The sequence below is a fragment of the Suncus etruscus genome, chromosome 6 (assembly GCF_024139225.1).
Source record: "Suncus etruscus isolate mSunEtr1 chromosome 6, mSunEtr1.pri.cur, whole genome shotgun sequence".
In the NCBI taxonomy this organism is placed as follows: Eukaryota; Metazoa; Chordata; class Mammalia; order Eulipotyphla; family Soricidae; genus Suncus; species Suncus etruscus.
In genome coordinates, this window is record NC_064853.1 from 55,554,368 (window position 1) to 55,567,012 (window position 12,645).

The window sequence follows — 12,645 nt, forward strand, 5'->3', positions numbered from 1 at the left end:
TATTTATGTTTGTATTAAAATTTTTTAATTTATTATAATTGTACCATTTGAAAAACTACTTCTATGAACACTGTGCCATCTTTCAATATATTTATTTGTATGTTCATTGTATTACTTGTCTAAAGATAGGCAAGTTTTCTCTTCTCTATTTCACTCTCATCACTAAAATAAACTACAGAGTTGTTTGTTTTCAAATGGAAGCCACTCTATACCACTGAAAATTAATAAAGACCACCTTTCTTTTTTTTTAATATGGAATGCTTCACGAATTTGCATGTCATCCTTGCGCAGGGGGTATGCTAATCTCTGTATCGTTCCAATTTTAGTATATGTGCTGGCAAAGCGAGCACAGAGATTACCTTTCTTAAGGTTGGCATAGACAATGTATTGATTGCAATGTACTTAATCCACTCTGTTGAGTGTTTATATTATTTCCCTTACCAGACAGAAATACTCTTTCCTTCATTAAGTCATGTGACTGGGTCCTTCTATTTGTTACTCCTTTCATCTGCTCTGTTATAAGATAAGACTTTCCTGGGCAGCCTCAGTGCTCCACATCTATCCCTCTTTACCTTGTTTAATTTCCTTACAAAGCAGTAACTTGAAGTCCAAGTCCTATAGTTCTCTGTTTATAAATAAGAGGGAACATCAGACTTGAATACTACGAGGGGAGGCATGAACAATCATAGAACTAAAGGTGGAAAAGCTGAGATCAGACCATAGATATATGACGCTCTCTAAGTTTTCTTCTACCAATCTTCTTCCTTATCAATGCTGGCTTGCAATTTGTCTTTTTAAGTTCATGTATAAGGCTCTCCCTACTATGGCCTGCAGGCTTTTTTTTTTTTTTTAGCTTCTTCAATTTGTTTGTAGGATTCTCTCACCCTCTGAAAAAGGTCGTTAAGTTGGTTGAATATTTTATCTATTGATTTTTTTTAAATATTACTAGCTAGTGCTTATTTTCCAGTTAGTGCATTGAGTGTTGACCAGATTTAAGTGCTTTGATGGGCTTGGGATTTGCCAGGCTTTTCTCCTATCTGTGACTACAGTTGAGCTCTTTAGTTTTTCAATTTTATTTGAGTTTAGTGGGTATTAGTGATAGAGTTTTAGATTCCCAGTTACTCAGGAAGTGATATATTGGATTGTTTCTACCAAGTAGCAATGAATGATACATCTGCTTTTTTGGGCTGTTTTTCTTATCAAGCAGAGTTATGTGAGTTGCTGAAATTTGTCAACTAGCTACTCCATTGGGTTAACTAAGGTTGGAGACTGTATCCTGTCTGAGAAATAAGAGTGCAATGTCCCACCTTCCCGAAAATCAGCTAGTGGTTGAAATGTATGCTTAAATCATACATTTATGTGGTCCAGAATATCTCTAAACATATTCCTTGAAGATTTTTTATTTTATTTTGGCTTCTGGGTCACACTCAGCTATGCTAAAGACTTAGTCCTGACTCTGAACTCAGGGATCATAACTCTGATGGAACTTGGGGGAACATATAAGGTGCCAGGAATAGAATTTGGGTCAGCTGCATGCAAGCTCTATTCTTTTTATTTCTTTTTTTTTTTTCTGGCCACACCTGGTGATCCTCAGGGTTTACTCCTGGCTATGCACTCAAAAATCGCTCCTGGCTTGGGGGACCATATGGGATGCCAGGGGATTGAACAGTGGTTTGTCCTAGGCTATTGCACAAGGCAGCCTTACCACTTGCACCACCGCTCTGGCATTTAAGCTCTATTCTATCTACTCAAACCACTAGAGCTAACATATTAACATCAAAGTATATTATCATTGACTCACATCTATCTGAATGTGGCTTATTCAGCAAAAATCACATGTATCAACATGTTAAACTGCATTTAGACTTCATAAGTCACATAACTCAACTTAAAAATTTTTTATGATTTCTCACCTACAAATGTTTGATTCATATACCTATTTTATATATCTATATACCAGGGCTGGTAAAATGTTTTTAAATAAAAAAGACTTATTTAAACAAGATTTGCTTATACAGGAACCTAAGGGCTTTGAAATACTATTATTTTTTATATTTCTTTTAAAAACACTTTATTGTGGTACTGAGATTTACAGTACTGTAAACTATACTTTTTATGCATACATCATTCCAATGCCACACCTATAACTAGAGGGCCTGCTTCTCTACTACTGTACCCAAACCCCTTTCTCATACAAACTTATTTCTAAAAATAAAATTTACAATTCCAATATCCTTGACCATTTGTTGTTCCTTTTCTGTACTTTTTTTTATACTCCATATGAAAGAGATTTTAAAGTTTATTGGGAAGGTGGTGACACTTGAACGTATAGAGGAAAGGAGAAAAATACTGAAAATCCACAAAATTGTAGACTAATGAGCAATTGTTTTCAAAAATTATATGTCTGGAGGGACCAGAGTGGTAGCTCAGCAGTAGGGCGTTTGCCTTGCATGCAGCTAACCTAAGACAGACCACAGTTCTATCGCAGGCATCCCATATGGTCCCCCAAGCCAGGAGCAATTTTTGAGCTCATAGCCAGGAGTTATCCCTGAGCATCACTGGTGTGACCCAAAAACAAAACAAAACAAAAACAAACAAAAACTGTATGTCTGGAACAGTCAGAAACACACTGGAATAGTGTGACGAAGAAACACTTGGACCTGGCAAAGCCAGAGCACTGCTTTATCCAAATTTTCAGCATCTCTGTCCTCCTGCTGTCACCACCATCCATGCTCAAGATAAAGACTGAAAGGGACTCAAAAGGAGATGAAGCCAAGACTAAGTTGTAACCAAAAAGATCCACAATGTTTTTGAATAAATCCCTCAAGTTCCAACCCCAGAACACTGGCAAGTTTCAGGTCTGCAGTCTTAAGGCAGTCTGTAAAACACACACACACACACACACACACACACACACACACACACACACACACACACGCATGTAATGAGAAAAGGTTTTGAAAGAGTTCCCCACGTTACCATATAATCCTATTACCCTGTTGACAATCCAAGCTGCTTCCTGAAGGAGCTCTGGAAAACAAAAGAAAAAGAAAGTCTATTCTTATTCAATTAAGCTTTTTATCTGAAGAAAAAAAGTGGCACGTGGAAGGTGTGACCATCCGTTTCCCCTGCCAATCCAAGATGCTACATTCAAAGATCCAATGAGAAACAATGTGTAAAGATTGAGGTAGAAACTGAAAAATCCGGTAATCCCTGTATCCTGTCTGAGAAATAAGAGTGCAATGTTCCACCTTCCCTAAAATCAGCTAGTGGTTGGAATATATGCTTAAAGCATGCATTTATGTGGCCCAGAATATCTCTAAATATATCCCTTGAAGATTTTTATTTTATTTTGGCCACGTGAGCAACTAAACCTACTCCTCAAAACAAAACAAACAAAAAAAAAAACAAAAACAAAAAAAAAAACAGAGCCAAATCCTAAAAGAAGGGAGAAGAATTACTCAAAGGGAAAAGAGAAAAGCTATACAGGATGGAATAATCCTGCAGGAAAATGGAGATGCCAAAACACAACAGGAACAGCAAGTTGAAAGTGCAAAGTGAAGTGTTGTTATTTTTTGATAACTGTGTACTGATGATAAGCATATACTTTGAAATACTATTTTTTATCGCTTCATGAAAATGCATAATTTTGTTTTATATCTTTTATTGAAAGCTATTTTGCTAGTATGAAAAACACTTATTGTTTGAGGGGAAGGGTGTAAATCATTAAAAGAATATCTTCAGGAATGACTCCACTGCTGACAATATATTCCAACTCTAATGAGGGAGTTTAGGCTGTGTAAGCACTAATATCCTAATTATTGCACTTTCTCTTAATTTATCACAGTGAACTGTTTACTTGTACTGGAATGTAAAACCACACAATTAGAGATTTCTCTTTCTAACTCTTCTCTCTGTACTTACAATAGTATCTGGTGTAAATAATTTAGGGACACAATAAAGGGGATTCATATACATACATACATACATACATATATATATGTATATATATTTACAAAATGGTTGAGGAAACATATTTGAACAAAACCATAATTTAAAACAGTGTTTTTCAACCATTGTGCTGTGGCACACTAGTGTGCTATGAGATATTGTCTGGTGTGCCGTGGGAAAAATTCCAATTTCATCCATAACATGTGAATCTAATGATTGGTCTATTTGTGAGCTGAAGCACATGGCAAGGACTATATAAGGCTCCGGTATCACTGTTACACTGCCAGGAGGAGACATCACAGTAGATCGCCGATGCACAGAAGAGCACCAATAGGTCTGGACTCTGGAGGATTATCGTGGACACAGCACAGAAGAGCACTGAGTGATGGATCTGGAGGAGAAATGAGCATAAGAGCACTGACTGATGGATCTGGATGGAGACATGTGCTGAAAAGTGCTGAGTGTGACGGGCAGCGGCTATCTTGGGATGACAAGCACAGTAAGTACTCAGTGACAATGAGTCAGGAGCAAATACTGCAGTGATGAACAAGTTTTTGAAAAGGAAAGAACTGGTCTCTGAATAAAATTTGGAGCCAGATGAGAACCCAAGTATGAGTGGGGATCAAAAGAAAGCAAAGATGATTAGCTCAAGCAAATTCTCTGGCACAAGGCAATTTAATGAAAGCTATATTTCATTGGATTTACTTTCACTGGGGATGCAAAGAAACCAATTCTACTGTGCGTGGTGTGTGGTGAAAAGCTATATAACAGTGCGATGGTCCCAAGTAAACTTAAACGCCATTTCCAAACAAAACACCCTTGTCTTCAATACAAGAATGCGGGCTTTTTTGTTCACCTTCATGAAAACACGGAGAAACTGGCAACTTTCATGAGAAGAACCACATAGGTAAATTAAAGAGATCTTAAAGCTAGCTATCAAGTTGCTGAACTTATAACCAAGTCAAAAAAGTCACACATGTGGCAGAAAGATTAATACTTCTCACCTGCAAAGCTATCGTAGAGGAAATGCTCGGATCTGAAGCAGCTAAGGAAATAGCCAAAGTCCCTCTCTCAGACAACACAATTTCCAGATGTATTAATGACATGCCTATAGACATCGAAAGTGTGGTTTTGGAAAAGATTCGTATCAATGAGAAATTTGCATTGCAGCTTGTCAAGTCTACTGATATCAGTGGATATGCTCAACTCTTGGCCAATGTGCATTTTGTGGATGGTGATTCAATTAGAGAAAACTTTTTTGCAAGGCATTGCCAGAAAAAACAACAGGAGAAGAAATTTTTCGGGTTACATCAGAATACCTTGAACAAGGAGGACTTAATTGGGAAAACTGCACAAGTGTCTGCACAGATGGAGCTGCAGCCATGGTCGTGCACACCAAAGGCTTTGTAAGCAGAGTGAAGGAAAGAAATCCAGATGTGATTGTTACACATTGTTTTTCACACCTTGAGGCCCTCGTAGCTAAGACTTTACCAGCAGACCTAGTTCCTGTTTTGGATGATGTGCACATGGTAAACTTTGTAAAGTCACTATTACCCCCATCCCCAATTCTTCCTATGTAACCTTACTTGATGGTAAGACCTGCCCATTTCTGGGAGGGGTCTTTGGAAAGTAACAAGATTTGCCTGGGTGGCAGGAAGGGGATTCAAGAATTGATTCAAGGATTGAGAGGGGGATTCAAGGTGGGTGGGAGAGGTGGAGGAAGAAGCAGCAGGAGGAGTTCTAGCAGGATGATGAGTTATGAGACAAGTTTAAGTGCAGGGCTGATTATGGATTTAGCGTAAAAGGTTATGATAGAAGCCACGCCAGTTTGTTAGGGCCCTGAATAAAGAAAGCTTCATGTCTCCTAAAACCTTACTGCTGTGAGTCTTTTCCTGGTCGCTACCCTGAACCCTCAGACCTGCCAGCTGGAGGGAGTTGCAGGTACGTGGCCCGAGCTGTAGGAGAAAAGCCCCTCCATCAACCTCACCACCATCCATCCCCATCCAGGACTTTTTAATACAACATTTTGGCACCCTAACATTGATTTTAACTCTGGACCAAGAAGACAGCATGGTGAGATTCCTATTCTTATGTTTGGTTTTGGCTCTTTTCCACTGGAGTGAACCCAAAATATTGGACTATATGGCATTTGATTCAAAGATGGCCGAGTCCCCTTCTGGGGGAAGTGCCAATGAAGGAGGGAAGATGAAAGCTTGGATTACCCCCATCTGAGGCCCAGGGTTGCAATTTTTCTGCAAAAAAAAAAAAAAAAAAAAAAAACCTTTTTCCAAGAATCTCGGCTTCCTCAGAAATTGATGGAAAGCCCTGATTGGAAAAGGACAAGAAAAAAAGACTTTATTGATAGCAGACTGATTTTCTGGATGATGACCTCAGCCTGGACAAAGATTCTGCTTTAAAAATTTCGGACTCTCAGGCCTGAGAGATAGCATGGAGTTAAGGGTGTTTGCTTTGCATGCAGAAGGATGGTGGTTCGAATCCCAGCTTCCCATATGGTCCCTGAGCCTGCCAGGAGTGATTTCTGAGTGTAGAGCCAGGAGTAATCCCTGAGCGCAGCCAAGTGTGACCCGAAAACAAACAAACAAAAAAATTGGGGGGCTGGAGAGATAGCACAGTGGCAAGGCATCTGCCTTGCATGCAGAAGTACGGTGGTTTGAATTCCAGCATCCCATATGGTCCCCTGAGCCTGCCGGGGGAGATTTCTGAACATAGAGCCAGGAGTAGGCCTTGAGCGCTGCTGGGTGTGACCCAAAAACAAACAAAAAAATTTCGGACTTTTTTTTTGTTTGTTTTTGGGCCACACCCAGCAGCGCTCAGGGCCTACTCCTGGCTCTATGCTCAGAAATAGTCCCTGGCAGGCAACGGGAGACCATATGGGACGTCAAGATTTGAACCAATGACGTCCCTTACTTCCATGTTATCTCTCCGGCCCCAAATTTCGGACTCTTAGCTCAGACCTTGACCTTTGAACATCTAGATGCGCCTGCAGTGGCTGCCCGAGCACTGGCAATAGAAGTGGCAGTGGGCGGTGGATCACTTTCTTAGTGAGAAACACCAGACTGCTCCTTCCCTCCTAATGTGAGCTGCTTCAGTTCCATCCTGTGGCCTGCGGGCCAGAAAGGTGAGAGGGAGGCTGCCTCACCCGGGCAGGCAACAAGCAACAGCTGAGATGCGCGGCTGAGCACCCTGACAAGCTGCAGCTGCGGGGAAGATCTGAACCAGCGAGTGGAACAGCACTCGAGGCTCCCATCTGGACCAGTCTGCAGGGTCCGGGATTCCATAGAAATGAAGCCACATGGTGATCAACCTGGGAGAAGCCCAGCATCTGGACAATTTGGTGATGGGATAAAATGGGAGACCCCACAGACTTTTAATGTTTGGACAACTTGGTGTTGGTGATGGGATTTAAAAAATTGGGAGAAAACAGCGAAGTCCAACTGAAAAATTTAATTTAAAACCACCTGCATCTTTGTTTCAGGTGTATCTCTCTTTATATATATATTTAAACACCTTGATTACATACATGATTGTGTTTGGGTTTCAGTCATGTGAAGAACACCACCCATCACCAGTTCAACGTTCCCATCACCAAAATCCCAAATCTCCCTCCTCCCCACCCAACCCCCGCCTGTACTCTAGACTGGCTTTCCATTTCCCTCATACATTCTCATTATTAGTCAGTTCAAAATGTAGTTATTTCTCTAACTAAACTCATCACTCTTTGTGGTGAGCTTCCTGAGGTGAGCTGGAACTTCCAGCTCTTTTCTCTTTTGTGTCTGAAAATTATTATTGCAAGAATGTCTTTCATTTTTCTTAAAACCCATAGGTGAGTGAGACCATTCTGCGTTTTTTTTTCTCTCTCTCTCTGACTTATTTCACTCAGCGTAATAGATTCCATGTACATCCATGTATAGGAAAATTTCATGACTTCATCTCTTCTGAAAGCTGCATAATATTCCATTGTGTATATGTACCACAGTTTCTTTAGCCATTCGTCTGTTGAAGGGCATCTTGATTGTTTCCAGAGTCTTGCTATGGTAAATAGTGATGCAATGAATATAGGTGTAAGGAAGGGGTTTTTGTATTGTATTTTTGTGTTCCTAGGGTATATTCCTAGGAGTGGTATAGCTGGATCGTATGGGAGCTCAGTTTCCAGTTTTTGGAGGAATCTCCATATCGCTTTCCATAAAGGTTGAACTAGACGGCATTCCCACCAGCAGTGGATGAGTTCCTTTCTCTTCACATCCCCACCAACACGGTTTATTCTCATTCTTTGTGATGTGTGCCATTCTCTGTGGTGTGAGGTGGTACCTCATCGTTGTTTTGATTTGCATCTCCCTGATAATTAGTGATGTGTATCATTTTTTCATGTGTCTTTTGGCCATTTGTATTTCTTCTTTGTCAAAGTGTCTGTCCATTTCTTCTCCCCATTTTTTGATGGGATTAGATGTTTTTTCTTGTAAATTTCTGTCAGTGCCTTGTATATTTTGGAGTTGAGTCCCTTATCTGATGGGTATTGGGTGAACAGTTTCTCCCACTCAATGGGTGGCTCTTGTATCCTGGGAACTATTTCCTTTGAGGTGCAGAAGCTTTTCAGCTTAATATATTCCCATCTGTTAATCTCTGCTTTCACTTGCTTGGAGAGTGCAGTTTCCTCCTTGAAGATGCCTGTAGTCTCAATATCCTGAAGTGTTTTGCCTATGTGTTGTTCTATGTATCTTACGGTTTTGGGTCTGATATCGAGATCTTTAATCCATTTGGATTTTACCTTTGTACATGATGTTAGCTGGGGGTCTAAGTTCAATTTTTTGCAAGTGGCTAGCCAGTTGTGCCAACACCACTTATTGAAGAGGCTTTCCCTGCTCCATTTAGGATTTCCTGCTCCTTTATCAAAAATTAGGTGATTGTATGTCTGGGGAACATTTTCTGAGTATTCAAGCCTATTCCACTGATCTGAGGGCCTGTCCTTATTCCAATACCATGCTGTTTTGATAACTATTGCTATGTAGTAAAGTTTAAAGTTGGGGAAAGTAATTCCTCCCATATTCTTTTTCCCAATGATTGCTTTAGCTATTCTAGGGTGTTTATTGTTCCAAACGAATTTCAAAAGTGCCTGATCCACTTCTTTGAAGAATGTCATGGGTATCTTTAGAGGGATCACATTAAATCTGTATAATGCTTGGGGAGTATTGCCATTTTGATGATGTTAATCCTGCCAATCCATGAGCAGGGTATGTGTTTCCATTTCCGCGTGTCCTCTCTTATTTCTTGGAGCAGAGTTTTATAGTTTTCTTTGTATAGGGCCTTCACGTTTTTAGTCAAGTTGATTCCAAGGTATTTGCGTTTGTGTGGCACTATTGTGAATGGGGTTGTTTTCTTAATGTCCATTTCTTCCTTATTACTATTGGTGTATTGAAAGGCCATTGATTTTTGTGTATTAATTTTGTAGCCTGCCACCTTGCTATATGAGTCTATTGTTTCTAGAAGCTTTTTGGTAGAGTAGGGTTTTCTAAGTAGAGTATCATGTCATCTGCAAACAGTGAGAGCTTGACTTCTTCCTTTCCTATCTGGATTCCCTTGATATCTTTTTCTTGCCTAATCGCTATAGTGAGTACTTCCAGTGCTATCTTGAATAGGAGTGGTGAGAGAGGACAGCCTTGTCTTGTGCCAAAATTTAGAGGGAAGGCTTTTAGTTTTTCTCCATTGGGGATAATATTTGCCACTGGCTTGTGGTAGATGGCCTTAACTATATTGAGAAAGGTTCCTTCCATTCCCATCTTGCTGAGAGTTTTGATCAAGAATGGGTGTTGGACCTTATCAAATGCTTTCTCTGCGTCTATTGATATGATCATGTGGTTTTTATTTTTCTTGTTGTTGATGTTGTATATTATGTTGATAGATTTACAGATGTTAAACCATATGTTTAAATGTTCAAAATTTTATCAAAATAAAAATTATAAAAAATTCTTAGTTTATTTTTAAGTGCCAGGGAATGAATTTATAGACAATGCATGCATGGATGTCATCTATTACTGAGCCAATCTCTTATTATGTAATTCAAAAGATGTTATACCATGTACCATTTATAGCTATTTGGCATATATTTTCACTTAGTTAAAACACAGCCATGGTAAAGAAGCATCAGCACTCAATAGCTCATGTATACAAGATATTTTACTTTTCCATTATAGCTCATCATTGTAGAAGATAAAAATATTTTATTTCTCTGGGAAAAAATTAAGAAATGTTTATCCTTTGATTCAGAAAGAGAAGTAATTTTATTTCAGAATTGCTTATCATAAAACTTATTCTAATATACACTAGATTTTACCTAGAAGGTAAAACTATTATAGTTAACAATAAATTATCTTTGATTCACCCTTCCCCTTCTTTAAGCTAGATTCAATTTGCATGGTCTCATTCCTGATAGTATCTGGATGCTGGGATCTCTATTCCATAAAGAGAGCAATCTAAGTGCCTTGAAACTGTGAGGTTTCTATTCTTTGTCAAAGTACTCCGGTGCTCAGGAACTCTGTTTCAGCCTTTACTTATTGCTTGCATAAGTTCAGAGATAATAAACTGGCATCTTTAATGGTCTTTCCTGAATCCTACATGGCTATGTTGTTCTAAATTCTAAGGATCCAAGAATGACACAAGTTTTTAAAACTCATGTGAACCTATCGCTTTCTCAGCCTTTTGGCTAAGATTAAGTGTAAATATCATGTAAACCTCTCAATCTTCAGAATTTGGCTCGTTTGTACCAACTGGTAGAACAACTGTTAAGTAGTTGCTGGGTCAAACAACTACATATATTATTTTTCAACCAATGTACTCAGTGCATTTCCAGGGAGCTGTGAAGGCAAGTTAAATAATGGCAAGGTTCTGTGAAAGACAACTTGAGATGCTACAAACTTGGGAACATCTCTCAGGTGACTGTAGGGCTGCTGTTTTTCAACAGCTTAGGAAGAGGAGTATACCGGTTAAAATACAAAACAAAAAAATATGTCCTTATCATGGTTTGCATTGTTACAAGCTATGGTTTAATTCCTAGAGTTTTGAAAAAAAAATCAATGAACTTATTTTGGCAAAGCAGATTTACAGATTCTTTTGAAAGTTCTACCACCATCCTATGAACCCACACCCTTTTATTCAGTTTTGGTGGACTAAGTTCAAGATTTTCTTCTCTTCGAAAACATTATCCATTTCTATGTCAGACATTTCTTAAAAAAATGTAATATACAGAGAAAATGCTCCAATCATAATTTCCACAATAAAGATCATGAATCATTAGATTTTTTTTTTTTTTTGGTCACACCTGGCAGTGCTCAGGGGCTTCTGTTAGCTCTGTGTTCAGAAATCACTCCTGGCAGGCTCAGGGGACCATATGGGATGGCCGGGATTGAACCCGGGTCCATCCTGGTCATTGGCATGCAAGGCAAATGCCTTACTGTTATGCTATAGCTCTGGACCCTCATTAGAGCTTTAAAATTCCAGTATTACTTGGAATTACTCATTCTCTCTAACCCCAGAAATAGATTGTTTATAGCAGCCATAGTTTTATGAGTCATTTCACTATTATGTGAACTTTCCCTCCCAAATCAGTCACCTGAGTTAAGAAGCCTTTAACTTTTTATATGCCAGTTAACAAGACTTCTTGGCGTAAACATATATTATCTCCCTTTAGCTGTTGAGATACTTTTAACAACAGGAGGAACTTTAGCTGTGGTCATTATCCTGAAAAGAGAATACTTTGACACTTGTAAGGAGCCCAAAGTAAGGTGTCTTGTTTTTTATTTTCCCCAGTTAATTTGTTTAAGGGTGTGTGTGTGTGTGTGTGTGTTTGTGTGTATGTGTGTGTGTGTGTGTTTAGGTTTCCTATTTGGTGTGTTAATTTATAAAGGACAGTGTGTGTGCATGCGTGTGTGTGTATGTGTGTGTGTGTGTTTAGGTTTCCTATTTGGTGTGTTAATTTAAAAAGGACAGTATAACAATCTGCAGAATCTTCCTCACAATGGGTCCATGAGAGGCAATTTGTGGACTTTCACATTCAGAAAACATCTTCCTAATCATTTGCTCTTAACTCAGAGTAAGATAAAGAAAAATTGTTTTTCTTTCACAATCTGGATATAATTGATTCATAGACATCTTAGCATCTAGTGTGGCTACAGGAAAGTAAGTTACTATGATTTTGTATTCTTTTACTATAACTATTGTATTCTGGGAAATTTCCCCTACTTCTAGGGTTTTGAAATTCCAAGACAGTGTGTCTTGGGAGGGGTTCTCAATTCATCCATTTGTGTTCAGTACCTTTGTAGCTTTTGATTTTCAAAAATGCCTGATTTATGATCTCTTCATTTGCTTTCTCTTTCTTATATAATATTTCAGATATTCAGTGCTCATCCAATTTTTGATATGTGCTATGTCAGAAATATCCTACTGTGGACATTTCCCAGTCCAGAAACTATTTTATCTCTTCCAGGTGATATCATTGTAGATTTCTGGAATGGTAGAGAAGTAGCAGCTGGAAAAAAGTTGTGTGTGGAAGGCCCTTCGTGGATTTATTGATATTTTAATTTTTATCTAGGGAGGTACACCAGGTATGCCCTGGGATTACTTCTGGCTGTATGCATAGAGATCAGTCGTGGTAATCTACCTGGCTGGTTATGTGCATGGCAA

At 38.9% G+C, this 12,645-nt stretch overlaps 1 non-coding gene across 1 annotated transcript; it reads right to left on the bottom strand.

The window, feature by feature from the left end:
* Window positions 1–246: 246 nt before the first annotated feature.
* On the bottom strand, window positions 247–350 carry LOC126012288 (U6 spliceosomal RNA). Its single transcript, XR_007496806.1, has one exon. It is a non-coding gene; the product is annotated as a U6 spliceosomal RNA (small nuclear RNA).
* Window positions 351–12,645: the final 12,295 nt, after the last annotated feature.